A 23,740-nucleotide genomic window follows, 5' to 3' on the forward strand; every position below is an offset into this window, starting at 1 on the left:
ACTTATATGATCATTTATTTCAACAAGGGTGCCAAGACCATTCTACAGAGGTCAGTCTTTTCAACAAAAAGTGCTGGACAAAATGGATATCCACATGGAAAAGAATGAAGTTAGACCCTGACCTTTTACTATATACAAAAATCAACTCAAAATGGATCAAAAATCTGGGGCCAGCCAGGTGGCACAGCGGTTAAGTTTGCACGTTCTGCTCTGGCAGCCCGGGGTTTGCTTGTTTGGATCCCGGGTGCAGACCTACGTACTGCTTGTCAAGCCATGCTGTGGCAGGCATCCCACATATAAAGTAGAGGAGGATGGGCATGGATATTAGCTCAGGGCCAGTCTTCCTCAGCAAAAAGAGGAGGATTGGTGGCAGATGTTATCTCAAGGCTAATCTTCCTCAAAAAAAAAAGGATCAAAAATCTAAACGTAAGAGCTAAAACTATAAATCTCTTAGAAGGAAACATAGGCAAAATTCTTTATGACATTTGATTTGGCAATGATTTTTTTGGACATGACACCAAGAGCATTGGCAACTAAAGAAAAAACTGATAAATTAGACTTTATTAAAATTAAAAACTCTTGTACATCAAATGGCACTATCAAGAGAGTGAAAAGGCAACCAAATGATGGGAGAAAATATTTGCAAATCATATATCTAATAAGGAATTAATATCCAGAATATATAAAAAACTACTAAAACAATAACAAAAAACTCAATTTAAAAATGGGCAAAGGACTTAAATAGACATTTCTCCAGAGAAAATACAGATTGCCAATAAGCATATGAAAAAATGCTCAACATCACTAATCACTAGAAAAACGTCAATCAAAACCACGAGATACTACTTCATACCCACTAGAATGGCTACTATCAAAAAACAGAAAATAACAAGTGTTGGTGAGGATGTGGTGAAACTGGAACCCCTGCACATTGTTGGTGGGAATGTAAAATAATACAGCTGTTTTGAATAAATTTTGCATATCCCTCAAAAAATCAGACACAGAATTATCATATGATCCAGCAATTCCAATTCTGGGTATATACCCAAAAGAAGTGAAAGCAGAGACTCAAACAGATATTTGTATACCCATGTTCATAACATTATTCACAATAGCCAAAAGCTGTAAACAACCCAAATGTCCATCAACACATGGATAAACAAAAAATATACATACAACAAAATATTATTCTGCCTTAAAAGAGAATGAAATTCTGATACATGCTACACATGGATGAATCTTTAAAAAATTATACTAAACAAAATAAGCCAAACACAAAAGGACAAAGACAGTACTGATCCACTTATGTGAAGTACCTAAAATAGTCAAATTCACAGAAAGTAGAATAATGGTTACCAGGGCTGGGGGAGAGGAGGTGATAAGGAATTACTGTTATCGAGTATACAGTTTCAGTTTGGGATAATGAAAAAGTTATGAAGACAGTGGTGATGGTTACACAACAATGTGAATGTACTTAATGTCACTGAATTGTATACTTAAAAATGGTTAAAAACATAAAACATAAATTTAATGTTATATATATTTTGCCACAATAAAAAAGTTAATTTTTAATGTTTCTAAACAGGAAATGGTATGCAATTGTAGGAAGGGATAAGAAGCTGAATTCAGTTCTGGACTTGTTGCACATAAAGTACATACATGCAGATCATCCAGGAGAATAAACACATCTGAAGCATGAAAGGCTCTGGTGGGAAATTTCAGATTATAGCAGTCAAAACTGTAAGAGAAATGAACATGCAATGTGAAAAAAATGGAACAAGGGTCAAAGGAAACTCTGGGCTTGTTAACTGAACTCACAGATGTAGGATGAGTACTGTTCAAAATTATCCCATCATATATCAGTGTTATGGATTATCTGCATCTGGTTCAAAAACAACTCATCAGCATTACTACTGGACAGGAAGAAACCTACTAGTGAACCTCAACCCTGCTACATAAACTACTCTTCAGAGACACTACAAAAATCTAAGTATGAAATCCTGCCAGGGTTGAAATAAAGTACCTGTTTCATAGGATTCTGTGAAGAATAAACGATAGCTATTATTCTTGTCACAAAAACGAGACGTCAGCCTATTCTATCCAATCTACATTTCTAGCAATAAAGGAAAAATTGCAGATTGTTCCTGAGACATAATAAACATTAATCATAGCTTACTATGTAGAGGCTAATTTACTTTGAGCTAATATCAATTTAAGAAACACTAAAATAACCTACTTGTAAGTTTTTAGTGGCCTTCTGAATTAAGCCTCCAACTGTGGTAGCTTGAATAATGGACTCCCCAAAGGTATCCACATCCTAATGCCCAGAATTCATGAATATGTTACTTTATGTGGCAAAAAGGACTGTGCCAACATGATTAAATTAAGAATCTTGAGATAGGGAGATTATCCTATATTTTCTGGGTTTGGCCCAATGTGATCACAAGGGTCCTTAAAAGAGAGAAGGCAATATGATGAAAGGGGCAGGGGGAGTAGTCAAAGAGAGAAATCTGAAGATGCTACACTGCCTTGAAGATGGAGGAAGGATTCACAAGCCAAGAAGATGCCAGCAGGCCTAATGAAGCTAGAAAAGGAAAGGACAAGAATTCTCCCCTAGAGCCTCCAGACGGAACACAAGCCTGCCAACACCTTGATTTTAACCCCTTAAGATCCATTTTGGACTTGTCAGAACTGTCAGATAATAAACTTATGTTGTTTTTAAGCCACTATATTGTGGTAATTTGTTACAGCAGCAATAGGACACTAATACACCAGCAGAACCCAAATTATCAAAAGAAAGCAAATGGCAGAGTAGGAGAAGGTGAAAACAAAAATGATCTGCAGTTTACTTGCCCAAGGGAAATTTCTTCTGCCAAAATAAAACTAAATGCACCCACAGGAAAATTAGTCATCTTGTAGAGAAGCAGTTCTTAAGTGTGGCTGCATACAGGAATCACCTGGAGAGCTTTTAAATAATTCTGATAACGAGGTCTCATTTCAAACCAACTGAATCATTATCTCCGGGGCTCCTGGTATAGTTGGAAAGTCATCCAGCCGGTTTTTACGCGCAGCGAGGATTGAGAACCCACTCTTCCAGCTAAAGATTAGCGTCTTAGTGACCTAAGGGAACTCCTGGCATTTCCAAATGTTACTAGAAGTTCCTGAAAATTATCCCCCAATAAAGATGTGGTTCACCATTCACTCATTCATGGTTTAGTGTATGTTTGCTGACAGTAAGTTACCTTAGGTAAGAAGTTGCCTAGACAAATTCCTGGAAGCAAAATTAACAGATCAAAAGGCAGGCAAATGTTTTTTAATCTGACAAATACTACTAAATTGCTATCCCAATTTAACCTTCAATCAATTAAGGATTAGCAACATTTTTTTTAAAGCCCTGCCCAATCTGATACATGGGAAATGATATTTCATTGTTTTAATTTGCAAGGCTGTAATCATGAGTGAAGCTGAGTATCTTTTCACAGCTTTATTGGCCATTTTTTGGTGTGTCAATTACCTATTCAAATCCATTTCTACTAGTTTTTTTAAAAAGCTAATCTGTAAGAACTTTTTTTGTTAAGGAAACTGACCTTTTGCCTGTCATGAGTGTTAAATATTTTTCCCCAGTTTGTTCTTTTGTCTTTGACTTCTTTAGGCCATAAATTCTATTTTTTATATATATTTAATGTATTTATCTTTTCCTCTATGGGTTCTTTGGAAAGATTACCCACACTCTAAAATTATTAAAACATCCATCATCCACCCATACGCTCTTGTAATACTTTCAGAGTTTCATTTTTTACATTTATCAGGTTGGGATCTGGCTCCCAGTCCCCCTTCTGCCCACGTAACTGGCAATTTGTCCCAACATCATTTATTGTTTCGTTCATCTCTTCCCCACTGATGAAGTTACCATGCTATCTTTTAACTCCTAACAAAAATGCGAAAAGAAAAACAATTACACATGTGAATATATACATACATTATATGCTTATATAATGTGTCTGTGTATATGAAAACTCTAAAATATAAAACCATACTAACTTCTTAGTCAACAATAAAACACGCTGCCTAACTCAGGTATAGAGTTTACAAATTCCTTAATAAGGTTATGAAGTAAAAAAGTAAGCATCAGGCACACTGTCTCCTCCCTTCTCTTTGCAAAAGTTAACACAACTGTCACCCGGCTGACTCTTCCTCAAAAGCAGTGATGCACCAAGTTCCCCTTAGCAGTGTTCTCCCATGTTTGTACTCAGCCTTGCAAAATATTTGTTGCCACTAGGTGGAGACAATTTAATAGTAGGAATACTACTGCTTACTGAAATAGCAGTAGCCACAAATTTTCTACAAATATACTCTAACGGCAAAGAAACTCCGCTTGTAAATTCTTGGGAGAAGTAGGGCTCGTCACTTTAGCTGATGATCCAAGTTCACTATCTGTAAACTTAAAAATTTACATCAAGTAGTCTCAAGAGCCCTCTTAGCTCTAATATCTTCTGGATCAAAAGGCTTGCTTCAATGTCCTTAACAGTACAGTGCCCCAAAACAGTCCTATCCTCTTGAGCTAAGAAGCTATTCTACCTTTAGCAACTTCTTTCAACTGGAATACTTCAACCAACCACAACCAGTCAGCTCCTCCAATCTCTTCTTTTCAAAGCAGGTTAAAAAGAGGCATATTGTGTATTAAAGTTCACAAATCTGGCATTTCCAAATCACAGCCAAGGCTTTCTGCATTTTTTTCCTTGCCTTAAAGAAAACAGCTGATACCATACTTTTTCGCGTCCATTTGGCTTGTTGCATATGTATTTTAAAAAATGAACTGGCTACAGATTTCCCTCTGAACTAGTATCCTTGGTGCCAGAGGTTGTACACTTGGCGGAGGGGTGGCTTGTTTTTTTCTCATTTTTTATTTTATGCCACATTTGGTCAGAACCTTCCATTTTTGTTATTTCCTGAATCGTTGTCCCTCTGACAAGACATTCCTTACACTGGTACTTTATCTCCTGGTTCTCATCTGCCAGTCTAAATTTTTTAACTCTTCTAAGAATATCTCAACCTCTGCTTGCCTAAGGGGTTTCCCAGTCTACTGCCTCACCCAATTATTTGAATCTAGTGACCTGCTGCCAAACTACTGACTCACTAGCACTTCAGACCTCCAACGCTGGCATAATCTCAGCTCTCAGCGCTGAGCATACACCAACTCTATACCATAAACTAACCACATTCTTAGAGAGGGACTACTTTTAATTCTCCCAGTGCCCCAAGACCAGGAGACACAAAGGCACTGATAATTTACTGAGCAGAGCAGAAAAATTCTGAGTTCCTAAGTAGAGCAAAGGAGGCTCCCAACTTCATTTCATATCTCTACCTAGAATACAGGAAACTGTAAACCAGGGAAAATACTGATGTGGTAGCAGTAACCAGCTTACTATCTGGCTGTGGACTGTTGCTCTATGCCATCAGCACACATGGTTGGCCACCAATAAACATCTGTCGATTTAATGGCACAGACATCAGTATCTCTAACTTTGAGACGGAGGTATGAAACACAACTGAGGCATAAAGCAAAGCTTAAAGATTTACATAAGCTTATCATTAATGATAAGGCTAAAAAAAGTCTAGTAACTATTGACTTTTAGTACAAAGCCCCATATGCCAGAATAGAAGTTAACATCTTGTGAAACGTGGTATACCAAGGTTGTTAGACTTTTCTGGGAAGAGAAATACCCATCAAGTGCAGATTTCTGCCAGAATCAGCAGACATGCTGATGAACACACGTTAGCCTCAGCAATTAACAGTGTAGGAGGCACATCAACATTCCCTTGTGTCACTAAAAATATACTAACAGGGTCTACAATTCTGGCAAGGGCATAATCTGCTGAAAAATTAAATTTGTGGTGAGATAGTGACACAGAAAAGAAAATAACTAGATTAAGAAAAATAAGAGAAAGCTGAAGGCCAATGCCACATTCTCCTAATGGCAACTGGAATAACCTTTTCAGAAAACAGCTAGGCAATTCATTTCCAGAGATACACAGAAACATTCATATTCTTTCACCCAATGATCCCAGTCCTAGGAAATAATGCTATCAATAATAATAGGTAATATTTACAGAGTGTTTACCACTTTATATGAAATCTTGCATAATCCTAACAACAGCTATGAAGTATGTACTAGTACTGCCTTCATTTAATAAATAAGGAAATCGAGCCAAAATATAAATAAACAAACAAGCAAGCAACTTGCTTAACGGTCTCACAGTTAGCATCAGAGGCAAAAATCAAACCTAGGTCTGTCTGACTAAGGTGGACATGCCCTTAATGACCACACCAAACATACTATTATTACTTTTATTACTACAGTAATGCCATCAGCAAGAAGACATTCTGCAACATCAACATGAGGAAATTTATTCAGTCATTAAAAATAATCATTAACACCATATGCAATGGTATTGTAAGCTAAAGTGATGAGAGGCCACTAATTTGCATCTGCGCTACGATGACAGCTATACAAAAGTTAACGTTCTGGGAGGTAACGTGGAGTTGTTGGGAGTTTGTGGAGGGGGTTTCCCTCCATTTTCCAACTCCCAATATTATTATTACCGTATTACAATAAGCACGATTTTTAACAAACAGTTTTAAGACAACAGTAGGTAAAATAGAGGAGCAAAAAACCTATCTCTGGTGTCCCTTTATCACACGGGATAGGTACATTTTCTCCTGCAGAAAAAGAAAAACAACTATCACAGGGAATAGGAGCAGCCAGACTAAGATCTGAGACCTCAATTCTCATTCTGAGTTCTTGAAGCAATTCTGAATGGTAAAATGAATTAACCTTTCTCCTCTTCTGGCCTTCCCTGTCTACTGCTTTCTGCAACTTGCATCAAACAAGTTTAAAACTGGGAAAAGTAGCTCCTGAGGTTTCAAAGGCCAGGATCCTAGGAGAAGAAATGTGAAAAAGAACCCAGAAACTTAGAGAATAGGAAGAAGTCTTATAGCTCTGAAAAAACTAAAGATTAGCATAATCTTTAGGTTCAGGAAAGCAGCAAAAATTTGGCAAAGCTCATATATACTGGAAATCTACATAACTTTGACAGAGTCAATATATAGATCTAAACCTCTTTATCTATGAAATGCGCATGTTTCAGGTGATATATTTTTTTTAGTGTCCATTTGGGCAGAGCTCCTTTTAGCAATTAAAATGTACATACACATTTATACATACTGTGAAAATTAATACACAGAAACCCCATTTAAAGTGGAGTCAGGAGACTAGAAGGCAGAGCTCTCACACCCTCCCACAGTGGCAGAGCCCAAGAGGAAGACCACTTCTTGCCCCGCGAGAGCTCAGCCAATGAGACTGTCACAACTCAGCCAACGAAGAGCCACTGTACCTAGAACTCTCATTCCTCCAGTGGACTCTGTGTACGACAGCCCTCCCAATCTCCTCTTCATAAAGTTTCTCCTCCCCTTGTTGCTTGGAACTTGCACTTGGCTCTCCAGGATTGCAGATCCTGAATTGCAATTTTTTGTTGATCCCGAATTAACCCATTTTTGCTGGAGAAGTAACTCGTTGTCTATTTGCTTAAGGTCAACAATACATATTTAAATATATATACTTTAATGTCTATTAGGGCAAAGCTACTTATTAGCAGACTTTGATAATCTTAATGTGAGTTCTTCATATACTCAATTTCAAAAAGAGAAAGCCATAAACAAAAACTTAAGTAGCTAAAGTAGCAAAACCCATTCTCTCCTAAAACTGATTCTATTTATTTATTTTTTTTTAAAGATTTTATTTTTCTTTTTCCTTTTTCTCCCCAAAGCCCCCCGATACATAGTTGTATGGTCTTCGTTGTGGGTCCTTCTAGTTGTGGTATGTGAGACGCTGCCTCAGCGTGGTTTGATGAGCAGTGCCATGTCCGCGCCCAGGATTCAAACCAACGAAACACTGGGCCACCTGCAGCGGAGTGCATGAACTTAACCACTCGGCCACGGGGCCAGCCCGATTTTATTTATTAAACAATAAAGAGAAAGGAAAATTGACATTAAATCAACACAACAAATACTGTTTTTGGGCACTTTTTATACAGCTTTCCCTCAAACTCCGCTTTTTAACAAAACCCAGAAGTCTATTGTTCTTAATTTTTCTGAGTCCACACCCTCCTTGAAAATCTGACCTAAGTCTATTTATTAAACAATAAATAGAAAGGAAAATTGACATTAAATCAACACAACAAATACTGTTTTCGGGCATTTTTATACCGTTTTCCCTCAAACTCTGCTTTTTAACAAAACCCAGAAGTCTATTGTTCTTAATTTTTCTGAGTCCACACCCTCCTTGAAAATCTGATCCGGACGTCAGAAACTCTCACGGTGGGGGGAATATCATACAAAAGAACGCACACCAAAATCTCCGAGTATTCATGGACCCTTAGGAGATCCCTAGACTGAAGGCCAAGAAAACTTGTTCCACACTGTCTAAAAAAGAATCCCAAATGCTAACAGGAAAATACAGGCTATCTTCTAATTCCTTGTCAGTTTTCTCCAGCTGTCCTGCACAACAAGCTACTGCCATCAAAGACAATTACAGATTCATTCTAGGAAAGGTAAACTTATAAAGAATAGGTACTGTTCATTACTTCTGTCTGGCTGCCACAATGAATGCTGAACCTCCCTATCATCCACATAAATACAAAGCTAAAAGGAGAACCTTGGGATCCAACTACAAGGAAATGGTTAACTACACTATGGTACACCCACTTGAAACATCATGCAGTCATCAAAAATTTTACCAAATTGATTATGGCATAGAAAATATTTATGATAACTAAAGTTAGATTTAAAAATACACATATGGGGCCAGCCCTGTGGCCGAGTGGTTAAGTTTGCACACTCTGCTTTGGCAGCCCAGGGTTTTGCTGGTTCAGATCCCGGGCGCAGACATGACACTGCTCATCAAGCCATGCTGAGGTGGAGTCCCACATGCCACAACTAGAAGGACCCACAATTAAAATATACAACCATGTACTGGGGAGTTTCGGGGAGAAAAAGGAGAAAAAAAAAAGACTGGCAACGGTTGTTAGCTCAGCTGCCAATCTTTAAAAAAAAAAATACACATAAATTTAGGTCTACATATAACATACAGTTAAAACTATATTTTAAACAGAACAAAAACCAAAAGCTAAAACCTATTTCCAGAAGGAAACACATCAAAATTTAAGAGCAATTAAAATTGAGTATTGAAAGCATGGATGATTTCTTCTTTCTACTTCTTAAATTTTCCAAAAATAAAATATAAATTTTAAAACATTAATAAAGTGACAAATGAGTATTACAATATTTGATAAAAAGACAATTTAATAATTTACGGATTTTTTGCCCATTCTTAGCTCTTAATAAGGCTACTTTTGAAAGCACTAAGCAACATATTGAACATAGAGACTAAAAACTATCCATTTAAGAAATGAATGATAGCTTATTTTCCTGTGAAACTTTTTATTCTCACTGGCACATTAATATCATTTTAATTCTCATAAATCAGCTATTCCAACAGATTACCAAAAGGTTTCAGAATGAATTAAATTGGCATTAATAATCATGTTATCTACATTATACATAACTGTAAAGTTAGTTTTTCAAAAGTTATGGAGATTTCTCGGGAGAAAAATATTTCAGGAGACTAAACTGGTAAGTTATCACGGACTAACTCAAACTGGTAAATGAGATCTACTTTTGAATACAAACACAATTGACTGTAAGAATAGAGAAATTTAATCAATATTTTAGACAACACTCAACTATCAGTATTTGAGAACCTTTAACAACACATTTCTATTACTTTACTAATTCAATGAAGTATGTTTTCTTCACAAATATGCCAATTAAAACTTTTAAGATTAGGGGGCTGGCCCCGTGGCTGAGTGGTTAAGTTTGTGTTCTCAGGTGTGGCAGCCCAGGGTTTCGCTGGTTCGGATCCTGGGCGCAGACATGGCACCACTCATCAGGCCATGCTGATGTGGTGTCCCATATGCCACAACCAAAAGGACCCACAACTAGAATATACAACTATGTACTGGGGGGCTTTGGGGAGAAGAAGAAAAGATTGGCAACAGATGTTAGCTCAGGTGCCAATCTTTATTTAAAAAAAAAAAAAAACTTTTAAGATCAAGAATAAGAGGATAGGGGCCAGGCCCGGTGGCGCAGTGGTTAGGTGCGTACATTCTGCTTCGGCAGCCCAGGGTTCACCAGTTTGGATCCTGGGTGCGGACACGGCACTGCTTGGCACACCATGCTGTCTAGGCATCCCACGTATAAAGTAGAGGAAGATGGGCATGGATGTTAGCTCAGGGCCAGTCTTCCTCAGTGAAAAGAAGAGGATTGGGAGCAGTTAGCTCAGGGCTAATCTTCCTCAAAAAAAAAAAATAAAAATAAGAGGATAAGTTTATTAAAACTACACAACAGATATGATTTCTAATCTTGCTAAGCATATTTTGAAACGCACCAAGATTTTCTATAATTGATATTATAAAATAACACATAAATAAAACAAAACCACAAAAGGTAATTTCCAGCCAAAATAGTAATAGCATCTGTTTCCCCTACTCTCTCAGGGCCCTGTCATTTAAACAATGTGCAAAGCGGTAGCGTTTTCCTTCTTGTATGAGTGAAGTCTGCGGTATTAGCTCATGAAATAAGCAAGATCTTTAACCCTGGTGAAAAGAAATTAATAAGGCACATCAACCTTAAAAGACAATTATTTAAGGGGGAGGTAATACTACACTATCAACCAGACTTGGGAATAGTAGGGTTACAGGACATCCACAACTCCTCTCACACCCCATTTTCACCCTAACAACCTTCTTTGAAACATGGAAACTCAAAAACTTGAAAGTAGACACAAAACTATCCCCAGGATCTATGCCATAGGTCAATCAACCTCTGTCTCTCTCTCTCCACATACACCCCTTATATTTACAATGTGCTTTCTGTTTATGAAACTCCTTTTACCTATATTACTGTCTTTACCAATAACCTGTAAGGTCAGCACAGGGTGGTATTTTTTTTTTTTTAATAGAAAAGAAAACAGACAGAAAGGCCAAGAATCTTGCTAGTGCTGGAAGCAGACCTAAAAACCAAGTTTCCTGAAGCTTCTCTACTATACACAACACTACCCCTTCTGTAATACAGAGAAGCCTTCTATAAAACATTTGGCTTGATTCCAAGACAGCTGTCCCAGACTGACTTCGACTCTATATAGTAAATAGTGTAAATAGTAAGGGTTTAATGCAATTACTGGCATGGAGGCATACATCTTTTTAAAAGTGAAGAATCAGCTGGTTTTAGGTTAAATCAACATAGTGTGTGTATGAAGGGGGAAACAAGTAGAACATTCTTCTAAAAAGAATTCAAAATGAAGTACTGCAGATTTTACAACAGTTAATAGAGGTAGTGGTAATCAACACAGGGAGTAGGAAAAAAGGACAAAGAGTGGACAGTTAAAAAGAACAACGTAAAAAGAAGCTACATGTTTTTATTTTTAGGAAACAGGCTAAAAGTACAAAGTGATGGTCTTTACAATCTGGATAAAGAAAGCACAGAGAGATGCTTAACTAATAATGATTATGATTATATGACAAAACTGAAGCATCTAAGGAAGAGCTTTCATAGGAGTTGGGCTGAACAGAGCAATCAGAGAGAAAAAAGCTGGATTTGATCAAGATAAAAATAAAAATAGTAGTCATTAAGTGTAGCTAGGCAGAGAAGAGGCAAGTAGGTTGCTATGTCCCTTGGGTTCCCAAAGCACATCACTCACCTGTGACTGCATATAACAAACTGTACTGTAGTTTATTTGTCATCCCCACTTAGACTGTAAATTCCTCAAGGATGGAGGCCTTGTTCAATTCATTTTTCTACCCCTAATCTCTAGCACAGCATCTGGGACACAGAAGATAATTAATAAATGTTTTTTGAACAGGCAAGGTAAGGACATAATTTCTTATTTAAATTATAGTATTTTAACCTAGACTACTTGTGCAGGTCATTTACTCAGTGCCTCTCAACTCCAAAACCACAATTCTAGACTTTGCTCTATGGTGCTGTGGCTGAGACTGTACAAGTATATTTCACTGACTCTTCTGCCGGCGGGCTTCCTGTTAGGCTTTGCCAATGGAGGTAGTAAATGGAGACTAGAAAGCAGGAAGAAGGGTGAGGGGACTTTCTTCCACTTCCTGGCAGCAGCAATCAGGTTAGCCTCCGGCTTCTTTCAGTACTCCCAGAACTAGCCCTATTGGCAGCTGAACAACACTGATAACCTCAAAGGTTCCGAACTGGGCCAACAGAACCTCTTCTCTGAGCTCTTAGGTTGATACCAGAGGGTCCTCTTTTTGCTCTTATGCCCATCTAACCAATTCCCTATATCAAATCTCCTCTGTTGAAATCCCTATTGAAGTTTCTGTTTTCTTTACTGGACACTAACACATTGTTAAACACAGTGATTCCAACTGCTATCCTCTGAGATAACCTGCTGCTTCAGTGAAGGGTTATTCCTATTGATAAAATGTATTTTATAAAGAATAACTCAAAACCCTTTAAATTTGTGTCTGTTATGTTGCAGCATAAAAATCACTTAACTTTTGTAATTTAAACTATCCAGCTTGGAAAGAAAAAAAAGAAATATCTAAATAGTGCAGGCTATCCAAGCACACACAGCCATCTCCTTTCACTACAGCACATATCATAGAGAATATCTGAGATGGCAGAGCTGATGTGCTATTCCACAGTGGTCTCAGTTCCCACAAGCCTCTGCTAGTGTGAGCATTATGCCATGTTGTATGTGATTCTTATATTTAAAGACTTTTCCTTTTTTGCTGTTGTTCAACATGGTCCCTAAATGCAAGTTAACTACTTCATCTAGTGTTCAACAAAAGAAACAGAGATCTGTTTCAACACTAAAGCTGAGCTGAACTTACTGGTATGTTGTTCTCCCTTCCTAAGGGATTTTCAAGCATAATTTTTTAATTACATGTAATTTTCATTTTACACACTGACTTTAGAATCTAACCTCTTCAGAAAATACAACTCCACTCTATAGCATAGAAACAAAAAGAAAATCCCCTTGCAGGAGTGTCCATAATCAAAACATCTCTTTAAAACAAATGACCACAATGCTTTGATACTTTTCATATGGTCTGTTGCTTCACTTAATAAGATGCCCTCATTAGACAATTTAATCTGAGGTTAATTTCAAAAATAACTTTTCATTATTGCACTTAATAAACTGACTTTTTAAAATTGTGACAAAATGGCAGATAAATAGAAGCAATAAACGTTGCTAACCCATACTCTAAATGAAACGAGAGAAGGAAAATTCAAGCAATAGAAATCTTTCTTGGAATTTTTAGTAATGTATATAGCTGCTGAGCGTGCAACAAGAGTTATCGCTAGGTCTAGACACACCAGTCCACTTCAGCTGCCTAACATCTGAGATAAAAGAGACGTGAAAAGAATTTGAAACTTCAAAGTCAATGGCCAATTCCACTGGAGTTCCTCCACACAGCATAAAACTGGATAATGGACCACCTACCCACCCAGCATTTCTAAAGTCAGAGACTCATCATCGAACTCCTGCCTATGCACATACTAACACGAGCTTCTACTGAAATGCTAAGAGTTCCATGACCACAGTCAGTACATCCATGTAAAATCAACCAAACGGTACTCAACAAGTGACACCAGAGGACCCATCTGAAACATTAGGCAGAAAAGGTGACAGGCTCGAGGGGAACAGACAAGGTATCTGGACCTGCAGGAACGGACAGGCTAAATGTTTTTGTACCTTCAGAGAAATGAAAAGAAAATCAGGAAATTAAATAACTGGTGTCTGATGACAATGTCTTCCACAACATATGTAAAAACAACACTAATTAAAATCAAGTGCAGATCTGTATGTGTGCAGAATGTACACAATCTCATAGTATTTTTCCTTTTTTAAAAACTGCAAACTATAATGCATTGTTTAGGTTCTCCAAATTTAATAAATGAGTCGCTACAAAATTATGAGGTGCTTTAACTCATACTAGAAATGCTGCCGTAATTTTAATGAAGTGCATTTTAATGTTAACTCACTTTTCTTGCTGGAAGGAATTATGCTTTTTTGCTAATGTACAGAAATGAAACTGTCACTGAAACATGTGGTTATATATTATTCATTAGACATATATCACCTTTACTCCAAAGACTGCATAATATAAATATAAATCATGAATAAATCAGACTAAAGAGACAGACCTGACACCACACACTGAAGGTTAGCAATAGACAAACGAAATTCCAAAGATGTTTGCTGACCTGCTCTCTATTTCTGTCCACACAAACCTGGGGTCTAGCTGACTGCGTGCTCCACACAGGCACAGAAAACCTCAAAATTCTCAGTATTCTGAATGCCTACAATGTCTACATTATGTTAGTGGTTCTAATTTGAAATTTTTCTACGCAGCACATTTGAGGACCATCAGCATATTTTTCAAACGCTTCAACAGACTAGCCTACTCGGGCAGTTTTCCTTCATAAATTCTCCATTTCACTCTCACACCTACTATAATTAACCTCAAATGTGGATTCCACAAGGGTCCCTGAAGGAAATAACTCAAATCCTTAGAAAAAGTGAGGGGCCATATTTGCTGTGCTTTCCCTGGAAAATGGAGTCTTATATAACTACTCATTATTTCACTATAAAGAACATTAAGCGTACAATCAAGATTTTAAAAGATACCTGTTGATTAGGAATATCAGGGGAAATATGACGACAAAAAACGAATAACCAAGAATCATATGGCTGCCATTTAAATTCTTTCTAAATGAAAGCATCAAATATTCACTTTAGGAACCAAGAACTAACACCAATCTAGGTTATTAAAATATACAACAACCATACCCTAATGCAAGTGGAGAAAGTAGATTATCTGCCCATCACACTAAGTATTGCAGCTGATCGTCTTGGAATTACTGAAAGTAGATTTAATACAAATCACTTATACATTAGTTTTAAACATAATTCTCAATTTAAAACACTGAAACCATGTCTCCACTTTTTTAATTTTTAAAGGAAATAAAGTATATTACTAAAATACTGAATGCAAACCTATCCTTTTCACAGCAAACAAATTCCTTTGCACACCTCAAGGACGGTTGACATTTTCAAACCATTTTACCACGGAAAGGCACACATCCTCTAAAACTTATGACAGCCAGGCAGTAGACACCCAAAAAGGCTTCAACAAGATAAGCCTGTAAGTGGTGTAAGCGTGCAAATAACAAGAATGAACCCCGAAGTTTCAGAGACCACATTTTTACTAACAGTATCTCTGGGAGCAGGCAGGCTACTTCTGTAGGAAGGGAACGATCCTGACAACGAGGACGAGGGCTCCCCGGCGACGTCGGGTACCCAAAATCTCAGCGTAAACGACCGAGTTCAAAACGCGAAGCTTCCATTAGAAAGAGAGCAAGACCTCCCCTCCCCTCCGACTCCTCCGGGGCAACCTCGCGGTTTTAGAAAGCAGCAACAGATACTCCCGAGCAGGCAGGCGGCACTCCAGGAATGTTTTAACCAGGAGGGGTCTCCCCGCAGCCTACGAGGAACCCTGTCGCCGAGCAGCGCCTCCACCCGCGAACCCCGACTCCAGCATCCCGGGGGCCAAGGGGACTATTTGCACAAAGCGCCTCCACCCCACCCCCACGGTGCCGGGGGGGGGGGGGAGCCGAAGGAAAAAACCCCGCATTCCCCAGCGTCTGCCTCCGAGGGGGGCCGCTGAGGAGGGCGCCCCAGCCCCAGGAGGCCAGGGGCCGCAGCGCAGCCCGGCCTCGGCGCCCAGGAGCGGGCGGCGCGGGGTTCGCAGCCGAGGAGGAATCCCTGAGCTTCGCCCACTCGGTCCTCCACAAGCCGGACTCCCCACCCCCGCCAAGACCCCCGGAGAAACGGGAACAATGAGCAACCGCGTCCCCCGCCCTCCCCGGCCCGAGCGCGGCCGGGGGCGGCGGCGCCATCTCCCTTCACACCCCCGCGGCCACACACCGCCCCCCCTCCCCGGCCCCCGGGCTGCCGTCAGCCGCCCGCCGCCTCCCCGCCGCGCGCCCCGGCCCGCCGCGCCCGCGCCCGCGCCCGCCGCCTCCCCGCCAGCCCCTCTCACCGGCTCCTGCCCCAGCCCGGGGCGCCTCGGGCCGCGGCGGAGCGAGACTCGGGGACAAGGCGCCGCGGCTGCCGGCGCCGCCGCACAATATGGCGAGCCTCGGCTTCCGCAATGGAGCTCGGGAAATACAACAGGGGTCGCTCAATATTCATGAGAGACCGAGGGGAAGCCGGCCCGGCCGGCGCTGCGGGGAGGGCGGGAAGGAGCGAGCGAGCGAGGGGCGGAGGGGCGGGCCGGGGACGTGCAAGGCGCGGGGAGGCCCGCGGCGCGAGGGGAGGGGGCGCCGCCGCGTGCCGCCGGGAGGCCCGAGCCGCCGCCCCGCCCCGGCCCCGCCCCCCGCCCTCCGCGGGCCCACGCAGACCCCGGGCGGCGCCGTCTCCTTCTCGGCAGTGTGCCTCCTGCAGCCTTTCTGCCCCGGCCTCGGCGCCCCATCACCCCTCCCTGTCCGGCTGCTGGGGTTCGGGCTCCGAGTTCTGCTCTGTCGTGATTGCCTCCTGTTCTTGCACCCATCCTGCCCGGTAGAAATCCTCCTTAGGCGTTCACATCTAGAACTTTACCTGAACTTTGGCACCCTGGCACCCCAGTTCAACAAACACCCACTTTGCATCACTGCAGAGCGAACCCACAAGATCTAATGATGCCAGGGAAAAGGACCTTCAATTCTAGAAGTATATTGTTGGACGACTGCAAGCATTCTGATCGTTCTCATCAGCTCTTACTATTTACCTTGCTGCTGTTTGATTCCTACCTCCTTGGCCCCTGCCAGTATTATCGACTGAACTTGAGAATATAAGAGGTAATAGATTAAACAGGTGTAATCATTGCCTACAGTACAACCAGTTAGTCTCCAAAAATTATATACAATGCGTATAAATTAAGCTATAACTGAAGAAGTAACAAAGAGATGAAAGAGTTCCCTGACCTCATAATGTGCTACCGGTGAGATGCCATGTTCTCTTGAAAAGCTAAGCGCCATCACCAGACAGTAAATGTGAAGGCACCTGTGGCATAAAGGAATGGACCGCACTGGGAACTGAGCAAACTGGGTTTATAGCCTCCAAGGTGTCTCTAACTATGTGACCTAAGTAAATTACATAACTCCTCGACTTTATTTTCCTCCTTTGCAAAATGAGAGAATTGTGTTGAATGATTCTTAGGTCCTTTCCAGCTTTTGAACTCTCTAAAACTCTCTACAAGCAATGCCAAATAAATGGTATGAATTTACATAGGATTTTGGAAAAGAGAAGGATCAGTTCCAGCTGGCATGTTCAGGGACAGTTTCCTGTGGAGCTAGGCTCTGAATAGGACTGACACATAGCTTTGGATAGGTAGAAAGAGGGAGGACAGGCATTAAAATATTAAAGACAGCACATGTGTCCTACCTAACAATCCATTAAACAAGAACAAAGCATTATTCTTTTTCGGTGACTTGAAAACTTTCACCTACTGTCTGTAGCTTAAAATAAGAAATGACAGCTCTCAAGACTCTATAAGTCCTTCAAGTTTAAGCTCTTCCTCCAATGTGAAAAAAAAATCAAAATAATCAGGAATGCTTCTGCTTATCTCTTCCTGTGAGCATCCACTTTCTAGAGAGAGAGTGCACTTGCAGAAGCATCTCCCTTCTTTATTCATGATGACTGCATGTGTAGTTCCATTAATTCAGAACCTCTTGCTCTAGTTAAAATGCTTATGAAAATCATGATGTGTGATTAGATGAAGAAATTCAGTTGCTTTTGAGAAAAGTGATCATTTGTAGAAAGCACGGAAACTTTATGGATGAAAGTTAAATATAGTACTTAAAAAAGATTCACAGGAGAATTAGTGGAAAAATGGAAAACTTATGGGATATCTGGAATAAATGTGATTAAAAAGCTAGACCTCAGGCTAGCATCCTTAATGTGAAAGACATTACTGACAAATTAATGGAACTCATATTATCCATTTTATCTCTTACTCAGAAACTTGGCGCGGAGAGTACTATGGGCCTTCCCTGACTATATTAATCAGGAAAGTTTATGTACTATGTTATAACACCAGTCCTATGTTATGGTATTGTAACAAACATCTCCAAAATCTCCATGCCTTGACACAACAAAAGTTTATTGCTTGGTCATGCTTCATGCTTCTTGCGGATCAGACTTACTCTGTTCCAGGAACCAGATTGCCAGAGGGTCCACCATCTTCTAACTGTATGGCCTAGAACACAGCAACTGAGTCTCTGTGGCAGAGGGAGAAGGTGACTATGAATTTTTCACAGTCTTAGATTGGAAAGGAAACAGATCACTCATCACGTTTCATTGGCCAAGACTAGTTACACAGCCTCTTCCATCTGGAAGGGGACTAAGTCCTTGAACTGAGTCCTTGAACCGAGCTTGGGAGGAGAAGTGGGGATATTGGTGAACAACGATAATGTCAACCACCCTGACCCCATCAGTCAGCTCCTAGATATTAAGAAAAAACTCCCAGAAGTTTTAGTCCATAACACCAGCTCTCTTGAGTGGCTTCAAGAAAATTATGCTTTCAAAAATAAACTCTCCGTACTTGTTAGGAGTTGACTATCATGTAAATAGAATGGACTTTCCATTTTCTACCTCTCTCTTTTTTTTTTTAAAGATTTTATTTTTTCCTTTTTCTCCCCAAAGCCCCCCAGTACATAGTTGTGTATTCTTCGTTGTGGGTCCTTCTAGTTGTGGCATGTGGGACGCTGCCTCAGCGTGGCTTGATGAGCAGTGCCATGTCCACGCCCAGGATTCAAACCAATGAAACACTGGGCCGCTTGCAGCGGAGCGCGCGAACTTAACCACTCGGCCACGGGGCCAGCCCCTCTACCTCTCTCTTTTAACTGCAGATTAAATCAACATCAAGTCCACAGTCTATCAATAGTGATTTGACATATCCAGCCTACATTCTTTTTGCTAATTTTTTCACGTGACATAAAGGATACCACCCTGAAAAACATTTTTACTAACTCTCTGCCTCCATGTTAAATGTCGTAATTGGAAGTGATAATCATATATTAAGTAGGAAAACACTAAATTAACACTATATAATACAAGTATCATATTATAGATGGATGACTAGAAGAACTCTAGTTAAAAAGATTCTTTTCCCTCAAAACTTCAGAAGCAGTGCCCTGTTAATCAAACAGTGAATTGAGTAGGCATCTCTGATCACAAAAATCACCGCTTTACTGGCTTTCTGCTATGGTAATACTACAAAATTAGAAAAATTAGTTCAGCTCAACCAACTTTTATTGAGCATCTTCTGTGTGCCAGCACTTTGCCAAGTGCTTGGAATAAAGATAATACTGTGACTAGGACATAAGTTCCTTGAGAGCAGAAATCTTGTCCACTAGTGTATACCTAGAGACTAGCACAATGCTTGGCACATACGGTGGACGCTCAATAAATAGGTGTTAAGAGAATGGAACACTGGGAATCTCTGATCCTGGTATATATGTGAAATAGAATAGTACATGTGAGCTTGGTTTGCCTAACTTTTATCACTTAAGAGCAGAAATTTCTATCATGATTGCATGTAGTCCCCCAAGAGGCTTTCTCTATTTAGGCAGTGTCTTAAATCGAAATTCACGCCTGCCTATCCTCTACCCACCACATAGATTTCCTTTCAGTTGTGCTCCATGTATCTAATTGTTATCTACTCATCTGAGGTGGAGATTGCAGGCCACCTACAGCCCGTTAGTAATGAGCTATGTATATATCACAGTTTACAGAGCACTTTTATATCCATTATTACAGTGGATCTTCAGAGCAATCCTCCAAGGTATTGTTCCTACTTTATAGACAAGAGAAATGTGACTACTGTGGTTAACCAACTCTCCCAAATGTTGAGCTCGTAAGTGGCAGAGCTGAGGCCAAAATCTAGGTCATCTGACTCCAAGTCCAGGATACTTTCCATCAGACCTCACGTGCCTCCGCACTCTGTGCTGCATATTCAACTCCGGCATGTTTCTTCTTTCTAAAGAGTAAGCAGTGTGTGAGACAAACATCTCCAGAGCTTCCTCTCAACGCTAGTCTCTATTCCAATCCTCAGTGTGGTCCATTTTCAAGAAGCCAGAGATGATGCTAAATATAATAGTATATGAACCTGATCCACCGACAGAAAACCAGCAGGTTCTGTTTTGGTTTTCCTAGGAAACCTGCTTCCAGAAAACAAAACAAAATTAAAACTAAAAGGTAGAAGACTGGAATAGCTTAAGATTTAATCACCATCTCTCTCTCTCTCTCTCTCTCCACACATATATGTTTATATATAATTGTCAAAATATATCTTCTACCAAAATGTTTATTTGGCATCTTTTAGATGTGTTGTGCTTTCATTGAAAGGGTCAAGTTAAGATGGGATGTTGTAGAAAGGCCTAAAGAGGCCTATAATTCAAGGTGGCTTCAGGAAGCAGGCGACTCAAGATTTACAACCTCTTCAGCTGAAAAAATACAGCTCTAGCCACAAGCTTCAGTGAGGTTTTATTTGTGTTCCACCATAGTGCATTTCTTTTTGTGATACTTCCCTTGGTGTTCTAGCTCATTGTTCCTTTTTATATTCCCTGGACAACCCATATAATTGGTGCTACTCTTAACTGTGCAACTTCAAGGAGGTCAACAGATTAAATGAGATGGGCTGGTTAGACTTTTAGGGAGAACTAAACAATATTGCTATTTCCCTCCTATGGTGACTTGGAATGGTATTTTATATGTCCCAGATGTGGCCACATTCCGCCTAACATCTGTTAGTGTATTTTATTAAAATAATGAACTAGCATGTGTTTGAAAAGTCAAAAGAATGAATAAAAGTTTTCATTCTGATGCAGCACAAATAGCCAACTGTTTCTTTGTAGTTAATAATGGAGCACATAAATGGGACATATTATTGTGATATACAGCTTCAAATATAAAGTATGATTCAATTATTACTAGCTTTAGTTCTCTAAGGTGAAGAAAGTTTATTCCGTTCAACCAAAGTTTGTAGGTTTTTTTCCTTTCAAAATGTTTACGGCAAGATATGAGACTTGTGCCTTGGCAATGATCTAGGAACACCAAGAATCATCCTGGAAACTAACAAGGGATAGATAATTAAGATTGAAATTCAGAACTAAAATGGAAATTTCTCTGGAAAAGAAGGTTGGAAGATCCCAGTGGGAAAGCACAGATGAAGAGTGCAAACTATTTAAATCAAGTTAGAGCTCACTCAAACTGCCTTTGTAGACATTTTAGTTTTTCCCACTTAATACAAGCGTGGTGCTAGAATAGTTTTTGTGGGGTGGGAGAGTGGAGAGTAAAGACATCTCTTATCTAACACAGTTCTTGGAAATGTTTTTTAGTAAAGAATTTAGGGGCTGACCCTATGGCATAGTGGTTAGGTTCAATGTTCAAGGTTCAAGGTTCTCCTCCTCCTCCTCCTCCTCCTCCTCCTCCTTCAGCAGCCCAGGTTCACAGGTTCAGTCCTCGGTACAGATGTACACCACTCATTAGCCATGCTATGGCAGTGACCCACATATAAAGTGGAGGAAGACTGGCACAGATGGTAGCTCAGGGCTAATCTTCCTCAGCAAAAAAAAAAAAAAAAGAAAGAAAGAAAAAAATTTAAAAGAACTGCCAAGTCCAACTCATACGAAGAAAATTTTATTTTATTTTTTACTACATCAAGATCTGGAAACCCATGCAGTATCCATCTGCTAAGTCATTAGCATTTTATACTCCCCAAAAGCAAACTATTTAAATATGCATCGAATAACATACTAAAGTAGGTTATAATTCAGATAAATCTGAAAAACATTCTGGGCAACCAAGAATACTGAGGTTTTATGTGTTATATCCAGGAAGAGTTATTGTCTAAGGATTTTAGTCTGTCTGTAGAAAATTTTTATCATTTTTAAAATAAACATATTTCATAAGTCATACTTATAAGATGCGAATTGACTGTGGTTCCTTAAGAATAATGAAGTCTACTACATATGGAGTAAGATGGAATAAATGTAGCTGCAAATGAACCTTCTTGTCTTAGCATCCTGTTAGGGATATATGGGTGGCCTAACTCACCTTGTTATGCCCCTCTCCAACACTCACTCCTCCTCTGATCCAATTAGTTCTTTTTCTAGAAGAGTATTGATGTTCATAGTTAGTGGATTTCCAATTCCTTCACTTCTTGAGGTTTACCCATTCTTGTCCTCCAGTCTTCACTCTCAGACCTCATCACATTAGCTGCCCTGATTTGACCTTTTCCTAAAATTTGAAAGACTACTGTGGGCCTGACCTCAGCACAGCTGTCCCTTCTTCCACGTGATCCAGTGCTTAGCTATTTGCCAACCTATTCATTTCCTTACTTGGCTCTTTAATTAGACTTGGCCATATTCTTACTCCAGCCTTTAGCTTGGGGCTTGACACATAGTGAATGCACAATGCATTACAAGAAGATGTCACAAAGAACCCGTAGACACCATGCCATTTATGGGACAGAAAAAGAACCATCTCCAGCAGCAAATGCAGAAAAGAGCAGAGAAGCAATGAGATCGTTTTCTTTAGTATTGAATACTCCAAGAATGATCTTGGGTCAGGCAAACCCAAGTTAGAAATGTCATGCGACATTGTTGCAGCTACCCAAAGAAAAATAATGACCCACAGGAAAGTTTGTACTGGTAGACTTTCAAGTAGAACTGTATTTAGATGTTGATTTTAAAGAGTCCTGTCACAACACACTACCATTTCATACCAAGAGTGAAAATTTAAAATGGTATACATTAATCCAAATATGTCAAGTGGAACTTGAAATTTGACTAGTTATCAACCACATTTAGCATGTCTTTCTCCCACATTCACTTGCTTAGATTAGTAGTGTGCAACTACATCCCCTTCCCACCACAGTGAAAGTAGCACGAGGACACCATGACATTAGTCATCTTTCAACACCAGTTATTACTCATCTTTATATGGGCCCCAGGACTTCAAGCAATGTAATATGTATTAAATATATATATTTGTGTATATATGTGTATATATATGCCTTGTTCCTGAGATACCTTTGGTATGCCAATTAATGATAACAATTTCAATTTTTTAAAAGCAGTCACTAAAAATACTTGCTTTATATATTTTACAATAGTGTCTAGTTTAATCATTACAGTAACACTTAGAAAATGCAAATTTGAATAGATATAATTTTATACCTACCATGTTCGTGCAATCGTAATACTTATTGTTGGTCCACGTTCATGTACACAGATATCGCACACATTGTTGTGCATGAAAAATGACACAGCTTCTTAAGAGGGCAATTTGTGCTTGTAAAAAACTGGATATAACCCACATTTTTGGCTAAATAAATGTTGGTGTATTCATACGGTACTACATCATCCAGCTGTTAAAAAGAATGAGATACAGCTACAAGTACTGACATGGACAGACATCAAAGATATATTACCAAGTAAAAAATCAACTTTCTCAGCAATATGTGCCTTATATCCCATTTTTTTAATACAAAAACATTCAAAAGAATATACTCTAACTATTAAGAGGGATTCTATTTAAGGAAAGGAGGA

At 39.5% G+C, this 23,740-nt stretch overlaps 1 protein-coding gene across 1 annotated transcript in view; it reads right to left on the reverse strand.

The window, feature by feature from the left end:
- Positions 1-16,535, reverse strand: part of RNF2 (ring finger protein 2) — a 47,352-nt gene extending 30,817 nt beyond the window's left edge. Inside the window, exon 1 of the mRNA XM_044758195.2 lies at positions 16,189-16,535. The gene's annotated coding sequence lies outside the window, so the exon portion shown is untranslated. The remainder of the gene's footprint in view (positions 1-16,188) is intronic.
- Positions 16,536-23,740: the final 7,205 nt, after the last annotated feature.

This window comes from Equus asinus, chromosome 25 (assembly GCF_041296235.1).
Source record: "Equus asinus isolate D_3611 breed Donkey chromosome 25, EquAss-T2T_v2, whole genome shotgun sequence".
Lineage (NCBI taxonomy): Eukaryota > Metazoa > Chordata > Mammalia > Perissodactyla > Equidae > Equus > Equus asinus.